Below are 15,707 nucleotides of genomic sequence, written 5' to 3' on the forward strand. Positions count from 1 at the left end.
CTAAGTCGTCGCCAAGCTATCTCCCGCAATCGTCGTCATGCAATTCTTACACAGTTGATGTCACGCCGTCGTCATCAAACCAAGTCGTCGCCAAGCTATCTCCCGCAATCGTCGTCACGCAATTCTTACACAGTTGATGTCACGCCGTCTTCATCAAACCAAGTCGTCGCCAAGCTGTCTCCCGCAATCGTCGTCATGCAATTCTTACACAGTTGATGTCACGCCGTCGTCATCAAACCAAGTCGTCGCCAAGCTGTCTCCCGCAATCGTCGTCACGCAATTCTTACACAGTTGATGTCACGCCGTCGTCATCAAACCAAGTCGTCGCCAAGCTATCTCCCGCAATCGTCGTCATGCAATTCTTAAACAGTTGATGTCACGCCGTCTTCATCAAACCAAGTCGTCGCCAAGCTGTCTCCCGCAATCGTCGTCACGCAATTCTTACACAATTGATGTCACGCCGTCATCATCAAACCAAGTCGTCGCCAAGCTATCTCCCGCAATGGTCGTCACGCAATTCTTACACAGTTGATGTCACGCCGTCATCATCAAACCAAGTCATCGCCAAGCTATCTCCCGCAGTCGTCGTCATGCATTTCTTACACAGTTGATGTCACGCCATTGTCATCAAACCAAGTCGTCGCCAAGCTATCTCCCGCAATCGTCGTCACGCAATTCTTACACAGTTGATGTCACGCCGTCGTCATCAAACCAAGTCGTCGCCAAGCTATCTCCCGCAATCGTCGTCACGCAATTCTTACACAGTTGATGTCACGCCGTCGTCATCAAAGCAAGTCGTCGCCAAACTATCTCCCGCAATCGTCGTCATGCAATTCTTACACAGTTGATGTCACGCCGTCGTCATCAAACCAAGTCGTCGCCAAGCTATCTCCCGCAATCGTCGTCATGCAATTCTTACACAGTTGATGTCACGCCGTCGTCATCAAACCAAGTCGTCGCCAAGCTGTTTCCCGCAATCATCGTCATGCAATTCTTACACAGTTGATGTCAAGCCGTCGTCATCAAACCAAGTCGTCGCCAAGCTATCTCCCGCAATCGTCGTCACGCAATTCTTACACAGTTGATGTCACGCCGTCGTCATCAAACCAAGTCGTCGCCAAGCTATCTCCCGCAATCGTCGTCACGCAATTCTTACACAGTTGATGTCACGCCGTCGTCATCAAACCAAGTCGTCGCCAAGCTATCTCCCGCAATCGTCGTCACGCAATTCTTACACAGTTGATGTCACGCCGTCTTCATCAAACCAAGTCGTCGCCAAGCTGTCTCCCGCAATCGTCGTCATGCAATTCTTACACAGTTGATGTCACGCCGTCGTCATCAAACCAAGTCGTCGCCAAGCTATCTCCCGCAATCGTCGTCACGCAATTCTTACACAGTTGATGTCACGCCGTCGTCATCAAACCATGTCGTCGCCAAGCTATCTCCCGCAATCGTCGTCATGCAATTCTTACACAGTTGATGTCACGCCGTCGTCATCAAACCAAGTCGTCGCCAAGCTGTCTCCCGCAATCGTCGTCACGCAATTCTTACACAGTTGATGTCACGCCGTCGTCATCACACCAAGTCGTCGCCAAGCTGTCTCCCGCCATCGTCGTCATGAAATTCTTACACAGTTGATGTCACGCCGTCGTCATCAAACCAAGTCGTCGCCAGGCTGTCTCCCGCAATCGTCGTCATGCAATTCTTACACAGTTGATGTCACGCCGTCGTCATCAAACCAAGTCGTCGCCAGGCTATCTCCCGCAATCGTCGTCATGAAATTCTTACACAGTTGATGTCACGCCGTCGTCATCAAACCAAGTCGTCGCCAAGCTATCTCCCGCAATCGTCGTCACGCAATTCTTACACAGTTGATGTCACGCCGTCGTCATCAAACCAAGTCGTCGCCAAGCTATCTCCCGCAATCGTCGTCATGCAATTCTTACACAGTTGATGTCACGCCGTCGTCATCAAACCAAGTCGTCGCCAAGCTATCTCCCGCAATCGTCGTCACGCAATTCTTACACAGTTGATGTCACGCCGTCGTCATCAAACCAAGTGGTCGCAAAGCTATCTCCCGCAATCGTCGTCATGCAATTATTACACAGTTGATGTCACGCCGTCGTCATCAAACCAAGTCGTCGCCAAGCTATCTCCCGCAATCGTCGTCATGCAATTCTTACACAGTTGATGTCACGCCGTCATCATCAAACCAAGTGGTCGCCAAGCTATCTCCCGCAATCGTCGTCAAGCAATTCTTACACAGTTGATGTCACGCCGTCATCATCAAACCAAGTCGTCGCCAAGCTATCTCCCGCAATCGTCGTCATGCAATTCTTACACAGTTGATGTCACGCCGTCATCATCAAACCAAGTCGTCGCCAAGCTATCTCCCGCAATCGTCGTCATGCAATTCTTACACAGTTGATGTCACGCCGTCGTCATCAAACCAAGTCGTCGCCAAACTATCTCCCGCAATCGTCGTCACGCAATTCTTACACAGTTGATGTCACGCCGTCGTCATCAAACCAAGTCGTCGCCAAGCTATCTCCCGCAATCGTCGTCACGCAATTCTTACACAGTTGATGTCACGCCGTCTTCATCAAACCAAGTCGTCGCCAAGCTGTCTCCCGCAATCGTCGTCACGCAATTCTTACACAGTTGATGTCACGCCGTCGTCATCAAACCAAGTGGTCGCCAAGCTATCTCCCGCAATCGTCGTCACGCAATTCTTACACAGTTGATGTCACGCCGTCGTCATCAAACCAAGTCGTCGCCAAGCTATCTCCCGCAATCGTCGTCACGCAATTCTTACACAGTTGATGTCACGCCGTCGTCATCAAACCAAGTCGTCGCCAAGCTATCTCCCGCAATCGTCGTCATGCAATTCTTGCACAGTTGATGTCACGCCGTCGTCATCAAACCAAGTGGTCGCCAAGCTATCTCCCGCAATCGTCGTCATGCAATTCTCACACAGTTGATGTCACGCCGTCGTCATCAAACCAAGTCGTCGCCAAGCTATCTCCCGCAATCGTCGTCATGCAATTCTTACACAGTTGATGTCACGCCGTCATCATCAAACCAAGTCGTCGCCAAGCTATCTCCCGCAATCGTCGTCATGCAATTCTTACACAGTTGATGTCACGCCGTCATCATCAAACCAAGTCGTCGCCAAGCTATCTCCCGCAATCGTCGTCACGCAATTCTTACACAGTTGATGTCACGCCGTCATCATCAAACCAAGTCGTCGCCAAGCTATCTCCCGCAATCGTCGTCACGCAATTCTTACACAGTTGATGTCACGCCGTCTTCATCAAACCAAGTCGTCGCCAAGCTGTCTCCCGCAATCGTCGTCACGCAATTCTTACACAGTTGATGTCACGCCGTCATCATCAAACCAAGTCGTCGCCAAGCTTTCTCCCGCAATCGTCGTCACGCAATTCTTACACAGTTGATGTCACGCCGTCATCATCAAACCAAGTCATCGCCAAGCTATCTCCCGCAGTCGTCGTCATGCATTTCTTACACAGTTGATGTCACGCCATCGTCATCAAACCAAGCCGTCGCCAAGCTATCTCCCGCAATCTTCGTCACGCAATTCTTACACAGTTGATGTCACGCCGTCGTCATCAAACCAAGTCGTCGCCAAGCTATCTCCCGCAATCGTCGTCATGCGATTCTTACACAGTTGATGTCACGCCGTCGTCAACAAAGCAAGTCGTCGACAATCTATCTCCCGCAATTGTCGTCATGCAGTTCTTACACAGTTGATGTCACGCCGTCGTCATCAAACCAAGTCGTCGCCAAGCTATCTCCCGCAATCGTCGTCATGCAATTCTTACACAGTTGATGTCACGCCGTCGTCATCAAACCAAGTCGTCGCCAAGCTGTCTCCCGCAATCATCGTCATGCAATTCTTACACAGTTGATGTCAAGCCGTCGTCATCAAACCAAGTGGTCGCCAAGCTATCTCCCGCAATCGTCGTCATGCAATTCTTACACAGTTGATGTCACGCCGTCGTCATCACACCACGTCGTCGCCAAGCTGTCTCCCGAAATCGTCGTCATGCAAATCTTACACAGTTGATGTCACGCCGTCGTCATCAAACCAAGTCGTCGCCAAGCTGTCTCCCGCAATCGTCGTCATGCAATTCTTACACAGTTGATGTCACGCCGTCGTCATCACGCCAAGTCGTCGCCAAGCTGTCTCCCGCAATCGTCGTCATGCAATTCTTACACAGTTGATGTCACGCCGTCATCATCAAACCAAGTCGTCGCCAAGCTATCTCCCGCAATCGTCGTCAGGCAATTCTTACACAGTTGATGTCACGCCGTCATCATCAAACCAAGTCGTCGCCAAGCTATCTCCCGCAATCGTCGTCACGCAATTCTTACACAGTTGATGTCACGCCGTCATCATCAAACCAAGTCGTCGCCAAGCTATCTCCCGCAATCGTCGTCACGCAATTCTTACACAGTTGATGTCACGCCGTCGTCATCAAACCAAGTCGTCGCCAAGCTATCTCCCGCAATCGTCGTCACGCAATTCTTACACAGTTGATGTCACGCCGTCGTCATCAAACCAAGTGGTCGCCAAGCTATCTCCCGCAATCGTCGTCATGCAATTCTTACACAGTTGATGTCACGCCGTCGTCATCAAACCAAGTCGTCGCCAAGCTATCTCCCGCAATCGTCGTCATGCAATTCTTACGCAGTTGATGTCACGCCGTCATCATCAAACCAAGTCGTCGCCAAGCTATCTCCCGCAATCGTCGTCATGCAATTCTTACACAGTTGATGTCACGCCGTCATCATCAAACCAAGTCGTCGCCAAGCTATCTCCCGCAATCGTCGTCATGCAATTCTTACACAGTTGATGTCACGCCGTCATCATCAAACCAAGTTGTCGCCAAGCTATCTCCCGCAATCGTCGTCACGCAATTCTTACACAGTTGATGTCACGCCGTCGTCATCAAACCAAGTCGTCGCCAAGCTATCTCCCGCAATCGTCGTCACGCAATTCTTACACAGTTGATGTCACGCCGTCGTCATCAAACCAAGTCGTCGCCAAGCTATCTCCCGCAATCGTCGTCATGCAATTCTTACACAGTTGATGTCACGCCGTCGTCATCAAACCAAGTCGTCGCCAAGCTATCTCCCGCAATCGTCGTCATGCAATTCTTACACAGTTGATGTCACGCCGTCGTCATCAAACCAAGTCGTCGCCAAGCTATCTCCCGCAATCGTCGTCATGCAATTCTTACACAGTTGATGTCACGCCGTCGTCATCAAACCAAGTCGTCGCCAAGCTATCTCCCGCAATCGTCGTCACGCAATTCTTACGCAGTTGATGTCACGCCGTCGTCATCAAACCAAGTCGTCGCCAAGCTGTCTCCCGCAATCGTCGTCACGCAATTCTTACACAGTTGATGTCACGCCGTCTTCATCAAACCAAGTCGTCGCCAAGCTGTCTCCCGCAATCGTCGTCACGCAATTTTTACACAGTTGATGTCACGCCGTCATCATCAAACCAAGTCGTCGCCAAGCTATCTCCCGCAATCGTCGTCACGCAATTCTTACACAGTTGATGTCACGCCGTCATCATCAAACCAAGTCATCGCCAAGCTATCTCCCGCAATCGTCGTCGTGCAATTCTTACACAGTTGATGTCACGCCGTCGTCATCAAACCAAGTCGTCGCCAAACTATCTCCCGCAATCGTCGTCATGCAATTCTTACACAGTTGATGTCACGCCGTCGTCATCAAACCAAGTCGTCGCCAAGCTATCTCCCGCAATCGTCGTCATGCAATTCTTACACAGTTGATGTCACGCCGTCGTCATCAAACCAAGTCGTCGCCAAGCTGTCTCCCGCAATCATCGTCATGCAATTCTTACACAGTTGATGTCAAGCCGTCGTCATCAAACCAAGTCGTCGCCAAGCTATCTCCCGCAATCGTCGTCATGCAATTCTTACACAGTTGATGTCACGCCGTCGTCATCAAACCAAGTCGTCGCCAAGCTATCTCCGGCAATCGTCGTCATGCAATTCTTACACAGTTGATGTCACGCCGTCGTCATCAAACCAAGTGGTCGCCAAGCTATCTCCCGCAATCGTCGTCACGCAATTCTTACACAGTTGATGTCACGCCGTCTTCATCTAACCAAGTCGTCGCCAAGCTGTCTCCCGCAATCGTCGTCATGCAATTCTTACACAGTTGATGTCACGCCGTCGTCATCAAACCAAGTCGTCGCCAAGCTGTCTCCCGCAATCGTCGTCACGAAATTCTTACACAGTTGATGTCACGCCGTCGTCATCAAAGCAAGTCGTCGCCAAGCTATCTCCCGCAATCGTCGTCATGCAATTCTTAAACAGTTGATGTCACGCCGTCTTCATCAAACCAAGTCGTCGCCAAGCTGTCTCCCGCAATCGTCGTCACGCAATTCTTACACAGTTGATGTCACGCCGTCATCATCAAACCAAGTCGTCGCCAAGCTATCTCCCGCAATCGTCGTCACGCAATTCTTACACAGTTGATGTCACGCCGTCATCATCACACCAAGTCATCGCCAAGCTATCTCCCGCAGTCGTCGTCATGCATTTCTTACACAGTTGATGTCACGCCATCGTCATCAAACCAAGTCGTCGCCAAGCTATCTCCCGCAATCGTCGTCACGCAATTCTTACACAGTTGATGTCACGCCGTCGTCATCAAACCAAGTCGTCGCCAAGCTATCTCCCGCAATCGTCGTCATGCGATTCTTACACAGTTGATGTCACGCCGTCGTCAACAAAGCAAGTCGTCGCCAAACTATCTCCCGCAATCGTCGTCATGCAGTTCTTACACAGTTGATGTCACGCCGTCGTCATCAAACCAAGTCGTCGCCAAGCTATCTCCCGCAATCGTCGTCATGCAATTCTTACACAGTTGATGTCACGCCGTCGTCATCAAACCAAGTCGTCGCCAAGCTGTCTCCCGCAATCATCGTCATGCAATTCTTACACAGTTGATGTCAAGCCGTCGTCATCAAACCACGTGGTCGCCAAGCTATCTCCCGCAATCGTTGTCACGCAATTCTTACACAGTTGATGTCACGCCGTCGTCATCAAACCAAGTGGTCGCCAAGCTATCTCCCGCAATCGTCGTCATGCAATTCTCACACAGTTGATGTCACGCCGTCGTCATCACACCACGTCGTCGCCAAGCTGTGTCCCGAAATCGTCGTCATGCAATTCTTACACAGTTGATGTCACGCCGTCGTCATCAAACCAAGTCGTCGCCAAGCTGTCTCCCGCAATCGTCGTCATGCAATTCTTACAGAGTTGATGTCACGCCGTCGTCATCACACCAAGTCGTCGCCAAGCTGTCTCCCGCAATCGTCGTCATGCAATTCTTACACAGTTGATGTCACGCCGTCATCATCAAACCAAGTCGTCGCCAAGCTATCTCCCGCAATCGTCGTCATGCAATTCTTACACAGTTGATGTTACGCCGTCATCATCAAACCAAGTCGTCGCCAAGCTCTCTCCCGCAATCGTCGTCACGCAATTCTTACACAGTTGATGTCACGCCGTCATCATCAAACCAAGTCGTCGCCAAGCTATCTCCCGCAATCGTCGTCACGCAATTCTTACACAGTTGATGTCACGCCGTCGTCATCAAACCAAGTCGTCGCCAAGCTATCTCCCGCAATCGTCGTCACGCAATTCTTACACAGTTGATGTCACGCCGTCGTCATCAAACCAAGTGGTCGCCAAGCTATCTCCCGCAATCGTCGTCATGCAATTCTTACACAGTTGATGTCACGCCGTCGTCATCAAACCAAGTCGTCGCCAAGCTATCTCCCGCAATCGTCGTCATGCAATTCTTACACAGTTGATGTCACGCCGTCATCATCAAACCAAGTCGTCGCCAAGCTATCTCCCGCAATCGTCGTCATGCAATTCTTACACAGTTGATGTCACGCCGTCATCATCAAACCAAGTCGTCGCCAAGCTATCTCCCGCAATCGTCGTCACGCAATTCTTACACAGTTGATGTCACGCCGTCATCATCAAACCAAGTTGTCGCCAAGCTATCTCCCGCAATCGTCGTCACGCAATTCTTACACAGTTGATGTCACGCCGTCGTCATCAAACCAAGTCGTCGCCAAGCTATCTCCCGCAATCGTCGTCACGCAATTCTTACACAGTTGATGTCACGCCGTCGTCATCAAACCAAGTCGTCGCCAAGCTATCTCCCGCAATCGTCGTCATGCAATTCTTACACAGTTGATGTCACGCCGTCGTCATCAAACCAAGTCGTCGCCAAACTATCTCCCGCAATCGTCGTCATGCAATTCTTACACAGTTGATGTCACGCCGTCGTCATCAAACCAAGTCGTCGCCAAGCTATCTCCCGCAATCGTCGTCATGCAATTCTTACACAGTTGATGTCACGCCGTCGTCATCAAACCAAGTCGTCGCCAAGCTGTCTCCCGCAATCATCGTCATGCAATTCTTACACAGTTGATGTCAAGCCGTCGTCATCAAACCAAGTCGTCGCCAAGCTATCTCCCGCAATCGTCGTCATGCAATTCTTACACAGTTGATGTCACGCCGTCGTCATCAAACCAAGTCGTCGCCAAGCTATCTCCGGCAATCGTCGTCATGCAATTCTTACACAGTTGATGTCACGCCGTCGTCATCAAACCAAGTGGTCGCCAAGCTATCTCCCGCAATCGTCGTCACGCAATTCTTACACAGTTGATGTCACGCCGTCTTCATCTAACCAAGTCGTCGCCAAGCTGTCTCCCGCAATCGTCGTCATGCAATTCTTACACAGTTGATGTCACGCCGTCGTCATCAAACCAAGTCGTCGCCAAGCTGTCTCCCGCAATCGTCGTCACGAAATTCTTACACAGTTGATGTCACGCCGTCGTCATCAAACCAAGTCGTCGCCAAGCTATCTCCCGCAATCGTCGTCATGCAATTCTTAAACAGTTGATGTCACGCCGTCTTCATCAAACCAAGTCGTCGCCAAGCTGTCTCCCGCAATCGTCGTCACGCAATTCTTACACAGTTGATGTCACGCCGTCATCATCAAACCAAGTCGTCGCCAAGCTATCTCCCGCAATCGTCGTCACGCAATTCTTACACAGTTGATGTCACGCCGTCATCATCACACCAAGTCATCGCCAAGCTATCTCCCGCAGTCGTCGTCATGCATTTCTTACACAGTTGATGTCACGCCATCGTCATCAAACCAAGTCGTCGCCAAGCTATCTCCCGCAATCGTCGTCACGCAATTCTTACACAGTTGATGTCACGCCGTCGTCATCAAACCAAGTCGTCGCCAAGCTATCTCCCGCAATCGTCGTCATGCGATTCTTACACAGTTGATGTCACGCCGTCGTCAACAAAGCAAGTCGTCGCCAAACTATCTCCCGCAATCGTCGTCATGCAGTTCTTACACAGTTGATGTCACGCCGTCGTCATCAAACCAAGTCGTCGCCAAGCTATCTCCCGCAATCGTCGTCATGCAATTCTTACACAGTTGATGTCACGCCGTCGTCATCAAACCAAGTCGTCGCCAAGCTGTCTCCCGCAATCATCGTCATGCAATTCTTACACAGTTGATGTCAAGCCGTCGTCATCAAACCACGTGGTCGCCAAGCTATCTCCCGCAATCGTTGTCACGCAATTCTTACACAGTTGATGTCACGCCGTCGTCATCAAACCAAGTGGTCGCCAAGCTATCTCCCGCAATCGTCGTCATGCAATTCTTACACAGTTGATGTCACGCCGTCGTCATCACACCACGTCGTCGCCAAGCTGTCTCCCGAAATCGTCGTCATGCAATTCTTACACAGTTGATGTCACGCCGTCGTCATCAAACCAAGTCGTCGCCAAGCTGTCTCCCGCAATCGTCGTCATGCAATTCTTACACAGTTGATGTCACGCCGTCGTCATCACACCAAGTCGTCGCCAAGCTGTCTCCCGCAATCGTCGTCATGCAATTCTTACACAGTTGATGTCACGCCGTCATCATCAAACCAAGTCGTCGCCAAGCTATCTCCCGCAATCGTCGTCATGCAATTCTTACACAGTTGATGTTACGCCGTCATCATCAAACCAAGTCGTCGCCAAGCTCTCTCCCGCAATCGTCGTCACGCAATTCTTACACAGTTGATGTCACGCCGTCATCATCAAACCAAGTCGTCGCCAAGCTATCTCCCGCAATCGTCGTCACGCAATTCTTACACAGTTGATGTCACGCCGTCGTCATCAAACCAAGTCGTCGCCAAGCTATCTCCCGCAATCGTCGTCACGCAATTCTTACACAGTTGATGTCACGCCGTCGTCATCAAACCAAGTGGTCGCCAAGCTATCTCCCGCAATCGTCGTCATGCAATTCTTACACAGTTGATGTCACGCCGTCGTCATCAAACCAAGTCGTCGCCAAGCTATCTCCCGCAATCGTCGTCATGCAATTCTTACACAGTTGATGTCACGCCGTCATCATCAAACCAAGTCGTCGCCAAGCTATCTCCCGCAATCGTCGTCATGCAATTCTTACACAGTTGATGTCACGCCGTCATCATCAAACCAAGTCGTCGCCAAGCTATCTCCCGCAATCGTCGTCACGCAATTCTTACACAGTTGATGTCACGCCGTCATCATCAAACCAAGTTGTCGCCAAGCTATCTCCCGCAATCGTCGTCACGCAATTCTTACACAGTTGATGTCACGCCGTCGTCATCAAACCAAGTCGTCGCCAAGCTATCTCCCGCAATCGTCGTCACGCAATTCTTACACAGTTGATGTCACGCCGTCGTCATCAAACCAAGTCGTCGCCAAGCTATCTCCCGCAATCGTCGTCATGCAATTCTTACACAGTTGATGTCACGCCGTCGTCATCAAACCAAGTCGTCGCCAAGCTATCTCCCGCAATCGTCGTCATGCAATTCTTACACAGTTGATGTCACGCCGTCGTCATCAAACCAAGTCGTCGCCAAGCTATCTCCTGCAATCGTCGTCATGCAATTCTTACACAGTTGATGTCACGCCGTCGTCATCAAACCAAGTCGTCGCCAAGCTATCTCCCGCAATCGTCGTCATGCAATTCTTACACAGTTGATGTCACGCCGTCGTCATCAAACCAAGTCGTCGCCAAGCTATCTCCCGCAATCGTCGTCATGCAATTCTTACACAGTTGATGTCACGCCGTCGTCATCAAACCAAGTCGTCGCCAAGCTATCTCCCGCAATCGTCGTCACGCAATTCTTACGCAGTTGATGTCACGCCGTCGTCATCAAACCAAATCGTCGCCAAGCTGTCTCCCGCAATCGTCGTCACGCAATTCTTACACAGTTGATGTCACGCCGTCTTCATCAAACCAAGTCGTCGCCAAGCTGTCTCCCGCAATCGTCGTCACGCAATTTTTACACAGTTGATGTCACGCCGTCATCATCAAACCAAGTTGTCGCCAAGCTATCTCCCGCAATCGTCGTCACGCAATTCTTACACAGTTGATGTCACGCCGTCATCATCAAACCAAGTCATCGCCAAGCTATCTCCCGCAATCGTCGTCACGCATTTCTTACACAGTTGATGTCACGCCATCGTCATCAAACCAAGTCGTCGCCAACCTATCTCCCGCAATCGTCGTCACGCAATTCTTACACAGTTGATGTCACGCCGTCGTCATCAAACCAAGTCGTCGCCAAGCTATCTCCCGCAATCGTCGTCATGCAATTCTTACACAGTTGATGTCACGCCGTCGTCATCAAACCAAGTCGTCGCCAAACTATCTCCCGCAATCGTCGTCATGCAATTCTTACACAGTTGATGTCACGCCGTCGTCATCAAACCAAGTCGTCGCCAAGCTATCTCCCGCAATCGTCGTCATGCAATTCTTACACAGTTGATGTCACGCCGTCGTCATCAAACCAAATCGTCGCCAAGCTATCTCCCGCAATCGTCGTCATGCAATTCTTACACAGTTGATGTCACGCCGTCATCATCAAACCAAGTCGTCGCCAAGCTATCTCCCACAATCGTCGTCATGCAATTCTTACACAGTTGATGTCACGCCGTCATTATCAAACCAAGTCGTCGCCAAGCTATCTCCCGCAATCGTCGTCACGCAATTCTTACACAGTTGATGTCACGCCGTCATCATCAAACCAAGTCGTCGCCAAGCTATCTCCCGCAATCGTCGTCATGCAATTCTTACACAGTTGATGTCACGCCGTCGTCATCAAACCAAGTGGTCGCCAAGCTATCTCCCGCAATCGTCGTCACGCAATTCTTACACAGTTGATGTCACGCCGTCGTCATGAAACCAAGTCGTCGCCAAGCTATCTCCCGCAATCATCGTCATGCAATTCTTACACAGTTGATGTCATGCCGTCGTCATCAAACCAAGTGGTCGCCAAGCTGTCTCCCGAAATCGTCGTCATGCAATTCTTACACAGTTGATGTCACGCCGTCGTCATCACACCAAGTCGTCGCCAAGTTGTCTCCCGCAATCGTCGTCATGCAATTCTTACACAGTTGATGTCACGCCGTCATCATCAAACCAAGTCGTCGCCAAGCTGTCTCCCGCAATCGTCGTCATGCAATTCTTACACAGTTGATGTCACGCCGTCATCATCAAACCAAGTCGTCGCCAAGCTATCTCCCGCAATCGTCGTCACGCAATTCTTACACAGTTGATGTCACGCCGTCGTCATCAAACCAAGTCGTCGCCAAGCTATCTCCCGCAATCGTCGTCACGCAATTCTTACACAGTTGATGTCACGCCGTCGTCATCAAACCAAGTCGTCGCCAAGCTATCTCCCGCAATCGTCGTCACGCAATTCTTACACAGTTGATGTCACGCCGTCGTCATCAAACCATGTCGTCGCCAAGCTATCTCCCGCAATCGTCGCCATGCAATTCTTACACAGTTGATGTCACGCCGTCGTCATCAAACCAAGTCGTCGCCAAGCTATCTCCCGCAATCGTCGCCATGCAATTCTTACACAGTTGATGTCACGCCGTCGTCATCACACCAAGTCGTCGCCAAGCTGTCTCCCGCAATCGTCGCCATGCAATTCTTACACAGTTGATGTCACGCCGTCATCATCAAACCAAGTCGTCGCCAAGCTATCTCCCGCAATCGTCGTCATGCAATTCTTACACAGTTGATGTCACGCCGTCATCATCAAACGAAGTCGTCGCCAAGCTATCTCCCGCAATCGTCGTCACGCAATTCTTACACAGTTGATGTCACGCCGTCATCATCAAACCAAGTCGTCGCCAAGCTATCTCCCGCAATCGTCGTCACGCAATTCTTACACAGTTGATGTCAAGCCGTCGTCATCAAACCAAGTCGTCGCCAAGCTATCTCCCGCAATCGTCGTCACGCCATTCTTACACAGTTGATGTCACGCCGTCGTCATCAAACCAAGTCGTCGCCAAGCTATCTCCCGCAATCGTCGTCATGCAATTCTTACACAGTTGATGTCACGCCGTCGTCATCACACCAAGTCGTCGCCAAGCTGTCTCCCGCAATCGTCGCCATGCAATTCTTACACAGTTGATGTCACGCCGTCATCATCAAACCAAGTCGTCGCCAAGCTATCTCCCGCAATCGTCGTCATGCAATTCTTACACAGTTGATGTCACGCCGTCATCATCAAACGAAGTCGTCGCCAAGCTATCTCCCGCAATCGTCGTCACGCAATTCTTACACAGTTGATGTCACGCCGTCATCATCAAACCAAGTCGTCGCCAAGCTATCTCCCGCAATCGTCGCCATTCAATTCTTACACAGTTGATGTCACGCCGTCGTCATCACACCAAGTCGTCGCCAAGCTGTCTCCCGCAATCGTCGCCATGCAATTCTTACACAGTTGATGTCACGCCGTCATCATCAAACCAAGTCGTCGCCAAACTATCTCCCGCAATCGTCGTCATGCAATTCTTACACAGTTGATGTCACGCCGTCGTCATCAAACCAAGTCGTCGCCAAGCTATCTCCCGCAATCGTCGTCATGCAATTCTTACACAGTTGATGTCACGCCGTCGTCATCAAACCAAGTCGTCGCCAAGCTGTCTCCCGCAATCATCGTCATGCAATTCTTACACAGTTGATGTCAAGCCGTCGTCATCAAACCAAGTCGTCGCCAAGCTATCTCCCGCAATCGTCGTCATGCAATTCTTACACAGTTGATGTCACGCCGTCGTCATCAAACCAAGTCGTCGCCAAGCTATCTCCGGCAATCGTCGTCATGCAATTCTTACACAGTTGATGTCACGCCGTCGTCATCAAACCACGTGGTCGCCAAGCTATCTCCCGCAATCGTCGTCATGCAATTCTTACACAGTTGATGTCACGCCGTCGTCATCAAACCAAGTCGTCGCCAAGCTATCTCCCGCAATCGTCGTCATGCAATTCTTACACAGTTGATGTCACGCCGTCATCATCAAACCAAGTCGTCGCCAAGCTATCTCCCACAATCGTCGTCATGCAATTCTTACACAGTTGATGTCACGCCGTCATTATCAAACCAAGTCGTCGCCAAGCTATCTCCCGCAATCGTCGTCACGCAATTCTTACACAGTTGATGTCACGCCGTCATCATCAAACCAAGTCGTCGCCAAGCTATCTCCCGCAATCGTCGTCATGCAATTCTTACACAGTTGATGTCACGCCGTCGTCATCAAACCAAGTGGTCGCCAAGCTATCTCCCGCAATCGTCGTCACGCAATTCTTACACAGTTGATGTCACGCCGTCGTCATGAAACCAAGTCGTCGCCAAGCTATCTCCCGCAATCGTCGTCATGCAATTCTTACACAGTTGATGTCATGCCGTCGTCATCAAACCAAGTGGTCGCCAAGCTGTCTCCCGAAATCGTCGTCATGCAATTCTTACACAGTTGATGTCACGCCGTCGTCATCAAACCAAGTCGTCGCCAAGCTGTCTCCCGCAATCGTCGTCATGCAATTCCTACACAGTTGATGTCACGCCGTCGTCATCACACCAAGTCGTCGCCAAGCTGTCTCCCGCAATCGTCGTCATGCAATTCTTACACAGTTGATGTCACGCCGTCATCATCAAACCAAGTCGTCGCCAAGCTGTCTCCCGCAATCGTCGTCATGCAATTCTTACACAGTTGATGTCACGCCGTCATCATCAAACCAAGTCGTCGCCAAGCTATCTCCCGCAATCGTCGTCACGCAATTCTTACACAGTTGATGTCACGCCGTCGTCATCAAACCATGTCGTCGCCAAGCTATCTCCCGCAATCGTCGCCATGCAATTCTTACACAGTTGATGTCATGCCGTCGTCATCAAACCAAGTGGTCGCCAAGCTGTCTCCCGAAATCGTCGTCATGCAATTCTTACACAGTTGATGTCACGCCGTCGTCATCAAACCAAGTCGTCGCCAAGCTGTCTCCCGCAATCGTCGTCATGCAATTCCTACACAGTTGATGTCACGCCGTCGTCATCACACCAAGTCGTCGCCAAGCTGTCTCCCGCAATCGTCGTCATGCAATTCTTACACAGTTGATGTCACGCCGTCATCATCAAACCAAGTCGTCGCCAAGCTGTCTCCCGCAATCGTCGTCATGCAATTCTTACACAGTTGATGTCACGCCGTCGTCATCAAACCAAGTCGTCGCCAAGCTATCTCCCGCAATCGTCGTCACGCAATTCTTACACAGTTGATGTCACG

The sequence above is a fragment of the Dermacentor albipictus genome, unplaced genomic scaffold (assembly GCF_038994185.2).
Source record: "Dermacentor albipictus isolate Rhodes 1998 colony unplaced genomic scaffold, USDA_Dalb.pri_finalv2 scaffold_90, whole genome shotgun sequence".
NCBI lineage: Eukaryota > Metazoa > Arthropoda > Arachnida > Ixodida > Ixodidae > Dermacentor > Dermacentor albipictus.